The following is a 15,000-nucleotide window of genomic DNA, read 5'->3' on the forward strand; positions in this document are numbered from 1 at the left end:
CTTCGTTTAGTTTCTTTCACTTTTCCGAGAGCTCCCCAAACTCTCGTTTATTTAATTTAATTTCATTTTTCGAGAGAGCGACCACCAACTAACTCTCTTATATTTGCTTTTTCTCGACAGAGCCACCACCAACTCTCTCGTTTATATTTGCTTTTTCTCGACAGAGTCACCACCAACTCTCTCTCGTTTATATTTGCTTTTTCTCGACAGAGAAACCACCAACTCTCTCGTTTATATTTGCTTTTTCTCGACAGAGTCACCACCAAACTCTCTCGTTTCGTATTTTACTTCACAACAGAACATTATTGTATAATGGTATCCCACAACGACAAAGTACGTAGAGCTGCGCTCATGCTGAACATCTCGGGCACTTATTCACGCTGGGCATCGATCGTGGAAGCACGTATTGCCAGGCCCGAAGACTAAGCATTCATGCTGGACAAAAACGAGAAAGCGCGTATGTGCTGGTCGAGAAAGCACGTATTCGGCGCCGTACTGTTATGTCGAGGTCAGACACCTGTATTTCATTCTTTGCTCACTTTCCAGAGTACGAACCGTAGTTCCATACAATTTTTGCCTTTTAAGCTACGCTCCGTAGAGTGTAGTGCCAGTTTATGGTTTTCACAAAATTTTCAATCGCTCGGACTGAAGAGTTGATGCTCGGATAGTACGAGTATACATATTTTAAACGTATACAAGTCACCAACGTCACTCGAGACGCTTATACCACTTCAAGAGCCATTCGGTCAAAGACACCGACTCGTGGCAATGCAGTGTGGAGAAAGTCTGGAACGAGCACGATACAGAACAGTCAGGATGAAATCCCGAGGAGCGACGACTGCTTCTCAACCGAGGTCGAAGAATAGCCGTACGCTCGACGCTGCCCCGACCGACTCGACCGGACCGTCGCTTCTCTTATAGGTACCGAGGCGCCCGCCGGAACGCCGGCGACGCACGGGCTTACGCACGGCCGCTTATGGGGGGAACCGCGCGACCCAACCGCCCGCCCGAACGGCCTGTTATAACTTAGAGCGAAAACCAACACCTGTAATTTCCTTAATAATTGAGCTAGGGCAAAAAAAAAAAACGCTATCTTGTAGGAAAAAAGCAGGGGAACACGATGCCGTCGTTAAAAATATAGATTGCCGTGCTCGTTTTCGAGAAAAAAATGAAAAAATGGTCAAAATCGTCGCAGGACAAAAACTCGACACGCTATCTTGTAGGCAAAAATTAGACGAATTCAAAACCGTAGTTAAAAATATCGGTCGTCGCGCTAGTTTTCGAGAAAAAAACAAAAACGTTCAAAAAATTCGAGATAAAAAAAAAAAACCAGCCTACCAGATAGAAAAAATTACACTGAACAAATATCATATAGGTCAAAATATGTGTTAGCGTACTAGTTTTCGAGATATAGACGAAAAACCGTCGCCGCCGATCGGTACGTCGGTCGATGCGAAAGCACCGCGCGACCGAGCGCCCGCCTAAAAGACCAGTTCGAACATACCGAAAAATCAAGAAACCGTAACTTCCTTAATAATTGAGCTAGGACAAAAAATCGACACGCTATCTTGCAGGAAAAAATCCGGGGAACACGATGGCGTCGTCAAAAGTGCAGGTCGTCGAGCTCGTTTTCGAGAAAAAGAAAAAAAAATTCTCAAAATTCGACAAAAAAATAAAACGATCAGTGGACCGTGTAGAGAATCTAAAACTGCATAAGAATCGTATAGATGAAAATTGGCGTTCACGCGCTCGTTTTTGAGAAAAAAGTTAAAAAAGCTCTCAAACTTCGAGATAAAAAAAAAAAAAACCATCTACCAGGTAGCCAACGGTAAACGGTACAAGTATCGTACGGGCGAAAACGAGCGTTACCGTGCTCGTTTTCGAGTTATTGACGAAAAACAGCCTGGAGCGATCGGTCCGGCGGTCGACGCGCGAAACTTTCTAAGTCCGCTCTGCTCCGAATCATCGCTCCGGCGTCAAAAATCGTCGTAGGACAAAAAGTCGCCACCCTATCTTGCAGGAAAAAATCCGGGGAACACGATGGCGTCGTCAAAAGTGCAGGTCGTCGAGCTCGTTTTCGAGAAAAAAAAAAAAAAATTCTCAAAATTCGACGAAAAAATAAAACGATCAGTGGACCGTGTAGAGAACCTAAAACTGCATAAGAATCGTATAGACGAAAATTGGCGTTCATGTGCTCGTTTTTGTGGAAAAAATTAAAAAAGCTCTCAAACTTCGAGATAAGAAAAAAAAAAACCGTCTACCAGGTAGCCAACGGAAAACGGTACAAGTATCGTACGGGCGAAAACGAGCGTTACCGTGCTCGTTTTCGAGTTATTGACGAAAAACAGCCTGGAGCGATCGGTCCGGCGGTCGACGCGCGAAAGTTTCTAAGTCCGCTCTGCTCCTGGAGGACGTGGTCAATACACTCTTCCCAATTGGGGAGAGGGGACCGCGTCCTCCGGCGGCGGCGGCTGTCCCAGTGGAGTGGACGGCCGAACTGGGGGTCACGCAGGAGGAGCTGGCAGCGGCCATCAGACGGCTCGGGGTTCGTAACACGGCCCCGGGTCCGGATGGTGTGCCCGGCCGGGTTTGGGTCTTGACCCAGGGCGTCCTTGGGGCCGACCTCAGGCGGTTGTTCGACCGCTGCCTGAGGGACGGGCGATTCCCCCCCAGTTGGAAGGTGGCGAGGATGGTCCTCCTCCGGAAGGAGGGTCGGCCCGCGGAGTCTCCCTCCGCATACCGGCCCATTTGTCTCCTCGACGAGGTGGGCAAGCTCTTCGAGCGTGTGATTGCTGCCCGCCTCGTCGAGCACCTGTCGCGGGGTGATCCCGGTCTGGCCGACTGCCAGTTCGGTTTCCGGGGGGGCCGATCGACTATCGACGCGATAGGTCGTGTGAGGGCCCTCTCGGGGGCGGCCGTCTCCCGGGGAGGGGTGGCATTGGCAATATCCTTGGATATTGCCAATGCCTTTAACACCCTCCCCTGGGAAGAGATAAGGAGGGGACTCGAATATCATCGGGTCCCCCCTTGTCTCAGGGCGGTCGTCGGGGATTATCTCCGCGGCAGGTGGATCGAGTATCCGGGCCGGGATGGTGATATGCGGAGGGAGGTGTACTGCGGTGTTCCGCAGGGGTCGGTCCTCGGGCCACTCCTGTGGAACATCGCGTACGACTCGGTGTTGCGGGCCGGCCTCCCCGACGGCGTCAGCACGGCGTGTTATGCGGATGACACACTGGTGCTGGCCGTCGGGGCGCACTGGGGGAGGGCCATGCGTCGCGCGGAGGAGGGGTCGCAACGCGTCGTCGACCGGATCAGGGGGATGGGGATGACGGTGGCGGTCCATAAGACCGAGGTGATTGCGTTTCATTCACCTCGGCAGGATCCGCCACCCCCTCTGATCCGGGTGGGTGGGGCTGACATCGAGGTGAAGCCCCAGATCAGGTATCTGGGGCTGATCCTCGATAGCCACTGGCGTTTCGAGGAGCATTTCCGCTGCCTGGTCCCCCGGTTGGAAAGGATGGTTGCGGCTCTGGGCCGGATCCTGCCCAACCTGGGGGGCCCGGCGGGCCGAGTTCGTCGCCTCTATGTGGCAATGGTCCAGTCGGTGGCCCTATACGGGGCCCCCGTCTGGGCGGACGACCTGGCTGCCTCCCGGCGCGGCATGACTATGCTGCGTCGGGTGCAGAGGCGCATGGCGCTCAGGGTCGTCCGCGGGTATCGGACCATGTCACATGGGGCGGCGACGGTTCTAGCGGGGATGCCGCCCATGGACCTGCTCGCGCGGTCGCACGCGGTGATGTACCGGCACCGCGTCGACCGTCGCGCGGGGGTGGGGGCGGTCCCGGGCGGGCAGGAACCTGCTTGGGGCGATTTGAAGCGCCAGGCCCGGCAGTCCGTGTTGCTCGCGTGGCAGGAGCGGCTGGCTCTGCCAACCGCGGGGCACCGGACTGTCGGGGCGGTTCGGCCACTCCTGAAGGAGTGGCTGGACAGAAGCCATGGCAGCCTCACCTACCGGATGGCACAGGTATTTTCCGGGCATGGCAGCTTCGGAAGATACCTGCGCCGGATAGGGAAGGAGCCGACGGCGCGTTGCTGCCATTGCGACGCTGAGCAGGACACGGCGGATCATACCCTGGAGGTATGCCCCGCGTGGGAGGGGGAGCGCCGTGTCCTGGTCGGCGTCGTCGGGCGGGATGTCTCGCTGCCGGGCGTGGTGCGCGCCATGCTCGGCAGCGAGGAGAAGTGGAGGGCCGTGGCCTCCTTCTGCGAGAACGTAATGTTGCAGAAGGAGGCCGCGGGGAGGGAGCGCGAGCTTCAGCGGCGGGCTGAAGCTCGCGCTCGTGCGGTGGCCCGAGGTCGTCGCCCGGTCGCGAGGCGTCGCGGGCGGCCGCCTCGGCGTGGCGGATGACCTAGGCTGGGAGGGGGGTCCTGAGGGGACCCTCCTCCCGCCAGGCGGCGCCGGGTCGGACCGGTTGGGGGTAGGAGTGCCTCCCCCTACCGGTCCGACGCAAGGGGAGGCACCCTCGGCGGTCTGGTGCGGCCATGAACGCCCGGCCGCCGAGGGGTGGAAACGGGGTCGCGGGCGGTTGCGAGTTGGGGCTCGCAGCCGCCACTAAACGCGGCCCCGGGACGGATAGCGGCGGGATGGAGTGGCCCCGTCCCGCCGCTATGAGGCAGTGTGTCTACTGGGGGGACCGATTGTCCCCCCGGGGGATGGACGCGAAAGCGCGGGCACGGGGAGGATACCGGAAGAATGCTTCGAGCGATTCCCGGTATCCTCCCAAAGCGTGCCGAAGGGTCACCGTGGGGTTTTTAGTGGGTAGGTCCCGCGCCTGTCGTTGTACAGACGCGGGGAATCCCACACACCCCTCCCACCTCTCCCCAAGGAGGTGGGAGGGAGTCTTTCGAAGATTTTCCCCACGACAAAAAAAAAAAAAAAAAAAAAAAAAAAAAAAAAAAAAAGTCCGCTCTGCTCCGAAACACCGCTCCGGCGTCAAAAATCGTCGTAGGACAAAAAATCGCCACCCTATCTTGCAGGAAAAAATCCGGGGAACACGATGGCGTCGTCAAAAGTGCAGGTCGTCGAGCTCGTTTTCGAGAAAAAAAAAAAAAAATTCTCAAAATTCGACAAAAAAATAAAACGATCAGTGGACCGTGTAGAGAATATAAAACTGCATAAGAATCGTATAGACGAAAATTGGCGTTCACGTGCTCGTTTTTGTGGAAAAAATTAAAAAAGCTCTCAAACTTCGAGATAAAAAAAAAAAAAACCGTCTACCAGGTAGCCAACGGAAAACGGTACAAGTATCGTACGGGCGAAAACGAGCGTTACCGTGCTCGTTTTCGAGTTATTTACGAAAAACAGCCTGGAGCGATCGGTCCGGCGGTCGACGCGCGAAAGTTTCTAAGTCCGCTCTGCTCCGAATCATCGCTCCGGCGTCCAAAATCGTCGTAGGACAAAAAATCGCCACCCTATCTTGCAGGAAAAAATCCGGGGAACACGATGGCGTCGTCAAAAGTGCAGGTCGTCGAGCTCGTTTTCGAGAAAAGAAAAAAAAAATTCTCAAAATTCGACGAAAAAATAAAACGATCAGTGGACCGTGTAGAGAATCTAAAACTGCATAAGAATCGTATAGACGAAAATTGGCGTTCACGTGCTCGTTTTTGTGGAAAAAATTAAAAAAGCTCTCAAACTTCGAGATAAAAAAAAAAAAAACCGTCTACCAGGTAGCCAACGGAAAACGGTACAAGTATCGTACGGGCGAAAACGAGCGTTACCGTGCTCGTTTTCGAGTTATTGACGAAAAACAGCCTGGAGCGATCGGTCCGGCGGTCGACGCGCGAAAGTTTCTAAGTCCGCTCTGCACCGAAACACCGCTCCGGCGTCAAAAATCGTCGTAGGACAAAAAATCGCCACCCTATCTTGCAGGAAAAAATCCGGGGAACACGATGGCGTCGTCAAAAGTGCAGGTCGTCGAGCTCGTTTTCGAGAAAAAAAAAAAAAAATTCTCAAAATTCGACAAAAAAATAAAACGATCAGTGGACCGTGTAGAGAATATAAAACTGCATAAGAATCGTATAGACGAAAATTGGCGTTCACGTGCTCGTTTTTGTGGAAAAAATTAAAAAAGCTCTCAAACTTCGAGATAAAAAAAAAAAAAACCGTCTACCAGGTAGCCAACGGAAAACGGTACAAGTATCGTACGGGCGAAAACGAGCGTTACCGTGCTCGTTTTCGAGTTATTGACGAAAAACAGCCTGGAGCGATCGGTCCGGCGGTCGACGCGCGAAAGTTTCTAAGTCCGCTCTGCTCCGAAACACCGCTCCGGCGTCAAAAATCGTCGTAGGACAAAAAATCGCCACCCTATCTTGCAGGAAAAAATCCGGGGAACACGATGGCGTCGTCAAAAGTGCAGGTCGTCGAGCTCGTTTTCGAGAAAAAAAAAAAAAAATTCTCAAAATTCGACAAAAAAATAAAACGATCAGTGGACCGTGTAGAGAATATAAAACTGCATAAGAATCGTATAGACGAAAATTGGCGTTCACGTGCTCGTTTTTGTGGAAAAAATTAAAAAAGCTCTCAAACTTCGAGATAAAAAAAAAAAAAACCATCTACCAGGTAGCCAACGGAAAACGGTACAAGTATCGTACGGGCGAAAACGAGCGTTACCGTGCTCGTTTTCGAGTTATTTACGAAAAACAGCCTGGAGCGATCGGTCCGGCGGTCGACGCGCGAAAGTTTCTAAGTCCGCTCTGCTCCGAATCATCGCTCCGGCGTCAAAAATCGTCGTAGGACAAAAAATCGCCACCCTATCTTGCAGGAAAAAATCCGGGGAACACGATGGCGTCGTCAAAAGTGCAGGTCGTCGAGCTCGTTTTCGAGAAAAGAAAAAAAAAATTCTCAAAATTCGACGAAAAAATAAAACGATCAGTGGACCGTGTAGAGAATCTGAAACTGCATAAGAATCGTATAGACGAAAATTGGCGTTCACGTGCTCGTTTTTGTGGAAAAAATTAAAAAAGCTCTCAAACTTCGAGATAAAAAAAAAAAAAACCGTCTACCAGGTAGCCAACGGAAAACGGTATAAGTATCGTACGGGCGAAAACGAGCGTTACCGTGCTCGTTTTCGAGTTATTTACGAAAAACAGCCTGGAGCGATCGGTCCGGCGGTCGACGCGCGAAAGTTTCTAAGTCCGCTCTGCTCCGAATCATCGCTCCGGCGTCAAAAATCGTCGTAGGACAAAAAATCGCCACCCTATCTTGCAGGAAAAAATCCGGGGAACACGGTGGCGTCGTCAAAAGTGCAGGTCGTCGAGCTCGTTTTCGAGAAAAAAAAAAAAAAATTCTCAAAATTCGACGAAAAAATAAAACGATCAGTGGACCGTGTAGAGAATATAAAACTGCATAAGAATCGTATAGACGAAAATTGGCGTTCACGTGCTCGTTTTTGTGGAAAAAATTAAAAAAGCTCTCAAACTTCGAGATAAAAAAAAAAAAAACCGTCTACCAGGTAGCCAACGGTAAACGGTACAAGTATCGTACGGGCGAAAACGAGCGTTACCGTGCTCGTTTTCGAGTTATTGACGAAAAACAGCCTGGAGCGATCGGTCCGGCGGTCGACGCGCGAAACTTTCTAAGTCCGCTCTGCTCCGAATCATCGCTCCGGCGTCAAAAATCGTCGTAGGACAAAAAATCGCCACCCTATCTTGCAGGAAAAAATCCGGGGAACACGATGGCGTCGTCAAAAGTGCAGGTCGTCGAGCTCGTTTTCGAGAAAAAAAAAAACAAATTCTCAAAATTCGACGAAAAACTAAAACGATCAGTGGACCGTGTGGAGAATATAAAACTGCATAAGAATCGTATAAACGAAAATTGGCGTTCACGTGCTCGTTTTTGTGGAAAAAATTAAAAAAGCTCTCAAACTTCGAGATAAAAAAAAAAAAAACCGTCTACCAGGTAGCCAACGGAAAACGGTACAAGTATCGTACGGGCGAAAACGAGCGTTACCGTGCTCGTTTTCGAGTTATTGACGAAAAACAGCCTGGAGCGATCGGTCCGGCGGTCGACGCGCGAAACTTTCTAAGTCCGCTCTGCTCCGAAACACCGCTCCGGCGTCAAAAATCGTCGTAGGACAAAAAATCGACACGCTATCTTGCAGGAAAAAATTCGGGGAACACGATGGCGTCGTCAAAAGTGCAGGTCGTCGAGCTCGTTTTCGAGAAAAAGAAAAAAAAATTCTCAAAATTCGACAAAAAAATAAAACGATCAGTGGACCGTGTAGAGAATCTAAAACTGCATAAGAATCGTATAGATGAAAATTGGCGTTCACGCGCTCGTTTTTGAGAAAAAAGTTAAAAAAGCTCTCAAACTTCGAGATAAAAAAAAAAAAAACCATCTACCAGGTAGCCAACGGTAAACGGTACAAGTATCGTACGGGCGAAAACGAGCGTTACCGTGCTCGTTTTCGAGTTATTGACGAAAAACAGCCTGGAGCGATCGGTCCGGCGGTCGACGCGCGAAACTTTCTAAGTCCGCTCTGCTCCGAATCATCGCTCCGGCGTCAAAAATCGTCGTAGGACAAAAAATCGCCACGCTATCTTGCAGGAAAAAATCCGGGGAACACGATGGCGTCGTCAAAAGTGCAGGTCGTCGAGCTCGTTTTCGAGAAAAAAAAAAAAAAATTCTCAAAATTCGACGAAAAAATAAAACGATCATTGGACCGTGTAGAGAATCTAAAACTGCATAAGAATCGTATAGACGAAAATTATCCTTAACGTGCTGGTTTTCGAGTTATTGACGATAAGCCGGTATATATATGTTCGAGATAAAAAAAAAGATAGGGACAGTGGGAATCTCCTATACTATCACGGGCGTGTATTCTCCTACTAGTTTGATGCTTGCTGTTGCATAAACCACCGATTGTTTGGCCCGCCGTTTAACCGCGCAGTTTAAAATTGCAACACAATGTTGGTGTCGCTCCGGGGTGAAAAAATGGAAAAACGACATACTTTACGCATAGGGGCGGCTGATCTTAACATATTTTGTCATGTCACCACCCCAGTGACTCTAGGAAGGAGTTTGCCGTTGCACGTTTTCCTATTAAAAAGTAATTAGTGTACAAAAATTTTCGTGAAGCAAAAAACAAGAATATGAAAGTACGTTCCATGAGCATTACGGTGAATAAAACAGAAATTAAAAATTCCCGAGGGGTTGAACGGCATCATATTGAATTCGTTTTGCTGAATGGGGGGCTGCGCCACCCAGACCCCCGCAACACTAACCCGGACCTAACCCACTTTGTAATAGCGGTATCATATTAAATTGAACAGCATCGTACTAAATTCGTTTTGCTGAATGGGGGGCTGCGCCCCCCAAACCCCCGCTACACTAGCCCAGACCTAACCCCCTTTGTAATAGCGGTATCATATTAAATTGAACAGCATCATATTGAATTCGTTTTGCTGACTGGGGTCTGCGCGCCCCAGACCCCCGCAACACTAGCCCGGACCTAACCCACTTTGTAATAGCGGTATCATATTAAATTGAACAGCATCGTACTAAATTCGTTTTGCTGAATGGGGGGCTGCGCCCCCCAAACCCCCGCTACACTAGCCCAGACCTAACCCATTTTGTAATAGCGGTATCAAATTAAATTGAACAGCATCATATTGAATTCGTTTTGCTGAATGGGGGGCTGCGCCACCCAAACCCCCGCTACACTAGCCCAGACCTAACCCATTTTGTAATAGCGGTATCAAATTAAATTGAACAGCATCGTACTAAATTCGTTTTGCTGACAGGGGTCTGCGCCCCCCGGACCCCCGCTACACTAGCCCAGACCTAACCCCCTTTGTAATAGCGGTATCATATTAAATTGAACAGCATCATATTGAATTCGTTTTGCTGACTGGGGTCTGCGCGCCCCAGACCCCCGCAACACTAGCCCGGACCTAACCCACTTTGTAATAGCGGTATCATATTAAATTGAACAGCATCGTACTAAATTCGTTTTGCTGAATGGGGGGCTGCGCCCCCCAAACCCCCGCTACACTAGCCCAGACCTAACCCATTTTGTAATAGCGGTATCAAATTAAATTGAACAGCATCATATTGAATTCGTTTTGCTGACTGGGGTCTGCGCCCCCCAGACCCCCGCTACACTAGCCCAGACCTAACCCACTTTGTAATAGTGGTATCATATTAAATTGAACAGCATCGTACATAATTCGTTTTGCTGAATGGGGGGCTGCGCCCCCCAAACCCCCGCTACACTAGCCCAGACCTAACCCATTTTGTAATAGCTGTATCAAATTAAATTGAGCAGCATCATATTGAATTCGTTTTGCTGACAGGGGTCTGCGCCCCCCAGACCCCCGCTACACTAGCCCAGACCTAACCCACTTTGTAATAGTGGTATCATATTAAATTGAACACATCGTACATAATTCGTTTTGCTGAATGGGGGGCTGCGCCCCCCAAACCCCCGCTACACTAGCCCAGACCTAACCCATTCTGTAATAGCGGTATCAAATTAAATTGAGCAGCATCATATTGAATTCGTTTTGCTGACAGGGGTCTGCGCCCCCCAGACTCCCGCTACACTAGCCCAGACCTAACCCCCTTTGTAATAGCGGTATCATGTTAAATTGAACAGCATCATATTGAATTCGTTTTGCTGACTGGGGTCTGCGCGCCCCAGACCCCCGCTACACTGGCCCAGACCTAGCCCATTTTGTAATGACTGTATTGGAACTGCGTTAGGGCTAGTTTAGAATTGGTTAGGTGAAGTAATGCGGAGAGCAGTTTCGCCTGCATCCCGGGATGCTTGTTGGCATGAGTGGTGTCTGAATGAGTAAAGACGGATGAGACACTTGTGGGGTATGGTGAGTCAGATTCTCAAACTACCCATATATTCTTCTGAGGCATGGGTGCCTATCCAAGGATCTCCTTCGGTATCTAAAAAAAAAAAAAAAAAAAAAAAAAAAATGAATATGGACTGTGTTAGGACTGAATTGGATAAGGTCTGGGTTACGTCTCGGTTAGGTCTGAGTTAGGACTGGTTTAAGACTGGGTTAGGACTGGGTTAGGACTGGGTTAGGACTGGGTTAGGTCTGGGTTAGGACTGGGTTAGGACTGGGTTAGGTCTGGGTTAGGTCTGGGTTAGGTCTGGGTTAGGACTGGGTTAGGACTGGGTTAGGTCTGGGTTAGGTCTGGGTTAGGTCTGGGTTAGGACTGGGTTAGGACTGGGTTAGGTCTGGGTTAGGTCTGGGTTAGGTCTGGGTTAGGAATGGGTTAGGTCTGGGTTAGGTCTGGGTTAGGTCTGGGTTAGGTCTGGGTTAGGTCTGGGGTATTTCTGGGTTAGATCTGGGTTAGGACTGGGTTAGGACTGGGTTAGGTCTGGGTTAGGTCTGGGTTAGGTCTGGGTTAGGACTGGGTTAGGACTGGGTTAGGACTGGGTTAGGTCTGGGTTAGTACTGGATTTGGTTAGGTCTGGGTTAGGTCTGGGTTAGGTCTGGGTTAGGTCTGGGTTAGGACTGGGTTAGGACTGGGGTTAGGTCTGGGTTAGGTCTGGGTTAATTCTGGGTTAGGTCTGGGTTAGGTCTGGGTTAAGTCTGGGTCAGGTCTGGGTTAGGACTGGGTTAGGACTGGGTTAGGACTGGGTTAGGACTGGGTTAGGACTGGGTTAGGTCTGGGTTAGGTCTGGGTTAGGTCTGGGTTAAGACTGGGTTAGGCCTCGGGTATTTCTGGGTTAGGCCTGGGTTAGGCCTGGGTTTGGACTGGGTTAGGACTGGGTTAGGTCTGGGTTAGGTCTGGGTTACGACTGGGTTAGGACTGGGTTAGGACTGGGTTAGGTCTGGGTTAGAACTGGGTTAGGTCTGGGTTAGGTCTGGGTTAGGTCTGTGTTAGGTCTGGGTTAGGTCTGGGTTAGGACTGGGTTAGGGCTGGGTTAGGTCTGGGTTAGGTCTGGGTTAGGACTGGGTTAGGTCTGGGTTAGGACTGGGTTAGGTCTGGGTTAGGTCTGGGTTAGGTCTGGGTTAGGACTGGGTTAGGTCTGGGGTATTTCTGGGTTAGGTCTGGGTTAGGACTGGGTTAGGACTGGGTTAGGTCTGGGTTAGGACTGGGTTAGGTCTGGGTTAGGTCTGGGTTAGGTCTGGGTTAGGTCTCGGTTAGGTCTGGGTTAGGTCTGGGTTAGGTCTGGGTTAGGACTGGGTTAGGACTGGGTTAGGACTGGGTTAGGTCTGGGTTAGTACTGGATTTGGTTAGGTCTGGGTTAGGTCTGGGTTAGGTCTGGGTTAGGTCTGGGTTAGGACTGGGTTAGGACTGGGTTAGGTCTGGGTTAGGTCTGGGTTATTTCTGGGTTAGGTCTGGGCTAGGTCTGGGTTAGGTCTGGGTTAGGACTGGGTTAGGACTGGGTTAGGTCTGGGTTAGGACTGGGTTAGGTCTGGGTTAGGTCTGGGTTAGGTCTGGGTTAGGTCTGGGTTAGGTCTGGGTTAGGTCTGGGTTAGGTCTGGGTTAGGTCTGGGATAGGTCTGGGTTAGGTCTGGGTTAGGACTGGGTTAGGACTGGGTTAGGTCTGAGATAGGTCTGGGTTAGGACTGGGTTAGGTCTGGGTTAGGACTGGATTAGGTCTGGGTTAGGTCTGGGTTAGGTCTGGGTTAGGACTGGGTTAGGACTGGGTTAGGACTGGGTTAGGTCTGGGTTATTTCTGGGTTAGGTCTGGGTTAGTACTGCATTTGGTTAGGTCTGGGTTAGGTCTGGGGTATTTCTGGGTTAGGACTGGGTTAGGACTGGGTTAGGACTGGGTTAGGTCTGGGTTAGGACTGGGTTAGGTCTGGGTTAGGTCTGGGTTAGGTCTGGGTTAGGTCTGGGTTAGGTCTGGGTTAGGTCTGGGTTAGGTCTGGGTTAGGACTGGGTTAGGACTGGGTTAGGTCTGGGTTAGGTCTGGGTTAGGACTGGGTTAGGTCTGGGTTAGGTCTGGGTTAGGACTGGGTTAGGTCTGGGTTAGGACTGGGTTAGGTCTGGGTTAGGACTGGGTTAGGTCTGGGTTAGGTCTGGGTTAGGTCTGGGTTAGGTCTGGGTTACGTCTGGGTTAGGTCTGGGTTAGGTCTGGGTTAGGACTGGGTTAGGACTGGGTTAGGTCTGGGATAGGTCTGGGTTAGGACTGGGTTAGGTCTGGGTTAGGACTGGATTAGGTCTGGGTTAGGTCTGGGTTAGGACTGGGTTAGGACTGGGTTAGGTCTGGGTTATTTCTGGGTTAGGTCTGGGTTAGTACTGCATTTGGTTAGGTCTGGGTTAGGTCTGGGGTATTTCTGGGTTAGGACTGGGTTAGGACTGGGTTAGGACTGGGTTAGGACTGGGTTAGGTCTGGGTTAGGACTGGGTTAGGTCTGGGTTAGGACTGGGTTAGGTCTGGGTTAGGTCTGGGTTAGGTCTGGGTTAGGTCTGGGTTAGGTCTGGGTTAGGTCTGGGTTAGGTCTGGGTTAGGTCTGGGTTAGGACTGGGTTAGGACTGGGTTAGGTCTGGGTTAGGTCTGGGTTAGGACTGGATTTGGTTAGGTCTGGGTTAGGTCTGGGTTAGGTCTGGGTTAGGTCTGGGTTAGGTCTGGGTTAGGTCTGGGTTAGGTCTGGGTTAGGACTGGGTTAGGACTGGGTTAGGTCTGAGATAGGTCTGGGTTAGGACTGGGTTAGGTCTGGGTTAGGACTGGATTAGGTCTGGGTTAGGTCTGGGTTAGGTCTGGGTTAGGACTGGGTTAGGACTGGGTTAGGACTGGGTTAGGTCTGGGTTATTTCTGGGTTAGGTCTGGGTTAGTACTGCATTTGGTTAGGTCTGGGTGAGGTCTGGGGTATTTCTGGGTTAGGACTGGGTTAGGACTGGGTTAGGACTGGGTTAGGACTGGGTTAGGTCTGGGTTAGGACTGGGTTAGGTCTGGGTTAGGACTGGGTTAGGTCTGGGTTAGGTCTGGGTTAGGTCTGGGTTGGGTCTGGGTTAGGTCTGGATTAGGTCTGGGTTAGGACTGGGTTAGGACTGGGTTAGGTCTGGGTTAGGTCTGGGTTAGGACTGGGTTAGGTCTGGGTTAGGTCTGGGTTAGGACTGGGTTAGGTCTGGGTTAGGTCTGGGTTAGGACTGGGTTAGGTCTGGGTTAGGTCTGGGTTAGGACTGGGTTAGGTCTGGGTTAGGACTGGGTTAGGTCTGGGTTAGTACTGGATTTGGTTAGGTCTGGGTTAGTACTGGATTTGGTTAGGTCTGGGTTAGGTCTGGGTTAGGTCTGGGTTAGGTCTGGGTTAGGACTGGGTTAGGACTGGGTTAGGTCTGGGTTAGGTCTGGGTTATTTCTGGGTCAGGTCTGGGTTAGGTCTGGGTTAGGTCTGGGTTAGGACTGGGTTAGGACTGGGTTAGGTCTGGGTTAGGACTGGGTTAGGACTGGGTTAGGTCTGGGTTAGGACTGGGTTAGGTCTGGGTTAGGTCTGGGTTAGGTCTGGGTTAGGTCTGGGTTAGGTCTGGGTTAGGACTGGGTTAGGTCTGGGTTAGGACTGGGTTAGGTCTGGGTTAGGTCTGGGTTAGGACTGGGTTAGGACTGGGTTAGGACTGGGTTAGGACTGGGTTAGGTCTGGGTTAGGTCTGGGTTAGGTCTGGGTTAGGTCTGGGTTAGGTCTGGGTTAGGTCTGGGTTAGGTCTGGGTTAGGACTGGGTTAGGACTGGGTTAGGTCTGGGTTAGGTCTGGGTTAGGACTGGGTTAGGTCTGGGTTAGGTCTGGGTTAGGACTGGGTTAGGTCTGGGTTAGGACTGGGTTAGGTCTGGGTTAGGACTGGGTTAGGTCTGGGTTAGGTCTGGGTTAGGTCTGGGTTAGGTCTGGGTTACGTCTGGGTTAGGTCTGGGTTAGGACTGGGTTAGGTCTGGGATAGGTCTGGGTTAGGACTGGGTTAGGTCTGGGTTAGGACTGGATTAGGTCTGGGTTAGGTCTGGGTTAGGACTGGGTTAGGACTGGGTTAGGTCTGGGTTA

General features: G+C 50.9%; 1 long non-coding RNA gene across 1 annotated transcript in view; it reads left to right on the forward strand.

Moving 5' to 3' along the window:
* The window catches only part of LOC143350582 (uncharacterized), a 60,518-nt gene that overhangs the window by 28,558 nt on the left and 16,960 nt on the right, over nucleotides 1–15,000 (forward strand). The window lies entirely within an intron of this gene.

The sequence above is a fragment of the Colletes latitarsis genome, unplaced genomic scaffold (genome assembly GCF_051014445.1).
Source record: "Colletes latitarsis isolate SP2378_abdomen unplaced genomic scaffold, iyColLati1 scaffold0007, whole genome shotgun sequence".
NCBI classification, from domain to species: Eukaryota; Metazoa; Arthropoda; class Insecta; order Hymenoptera; family Colletidae; genus Colletes; species Colletes latitarsis.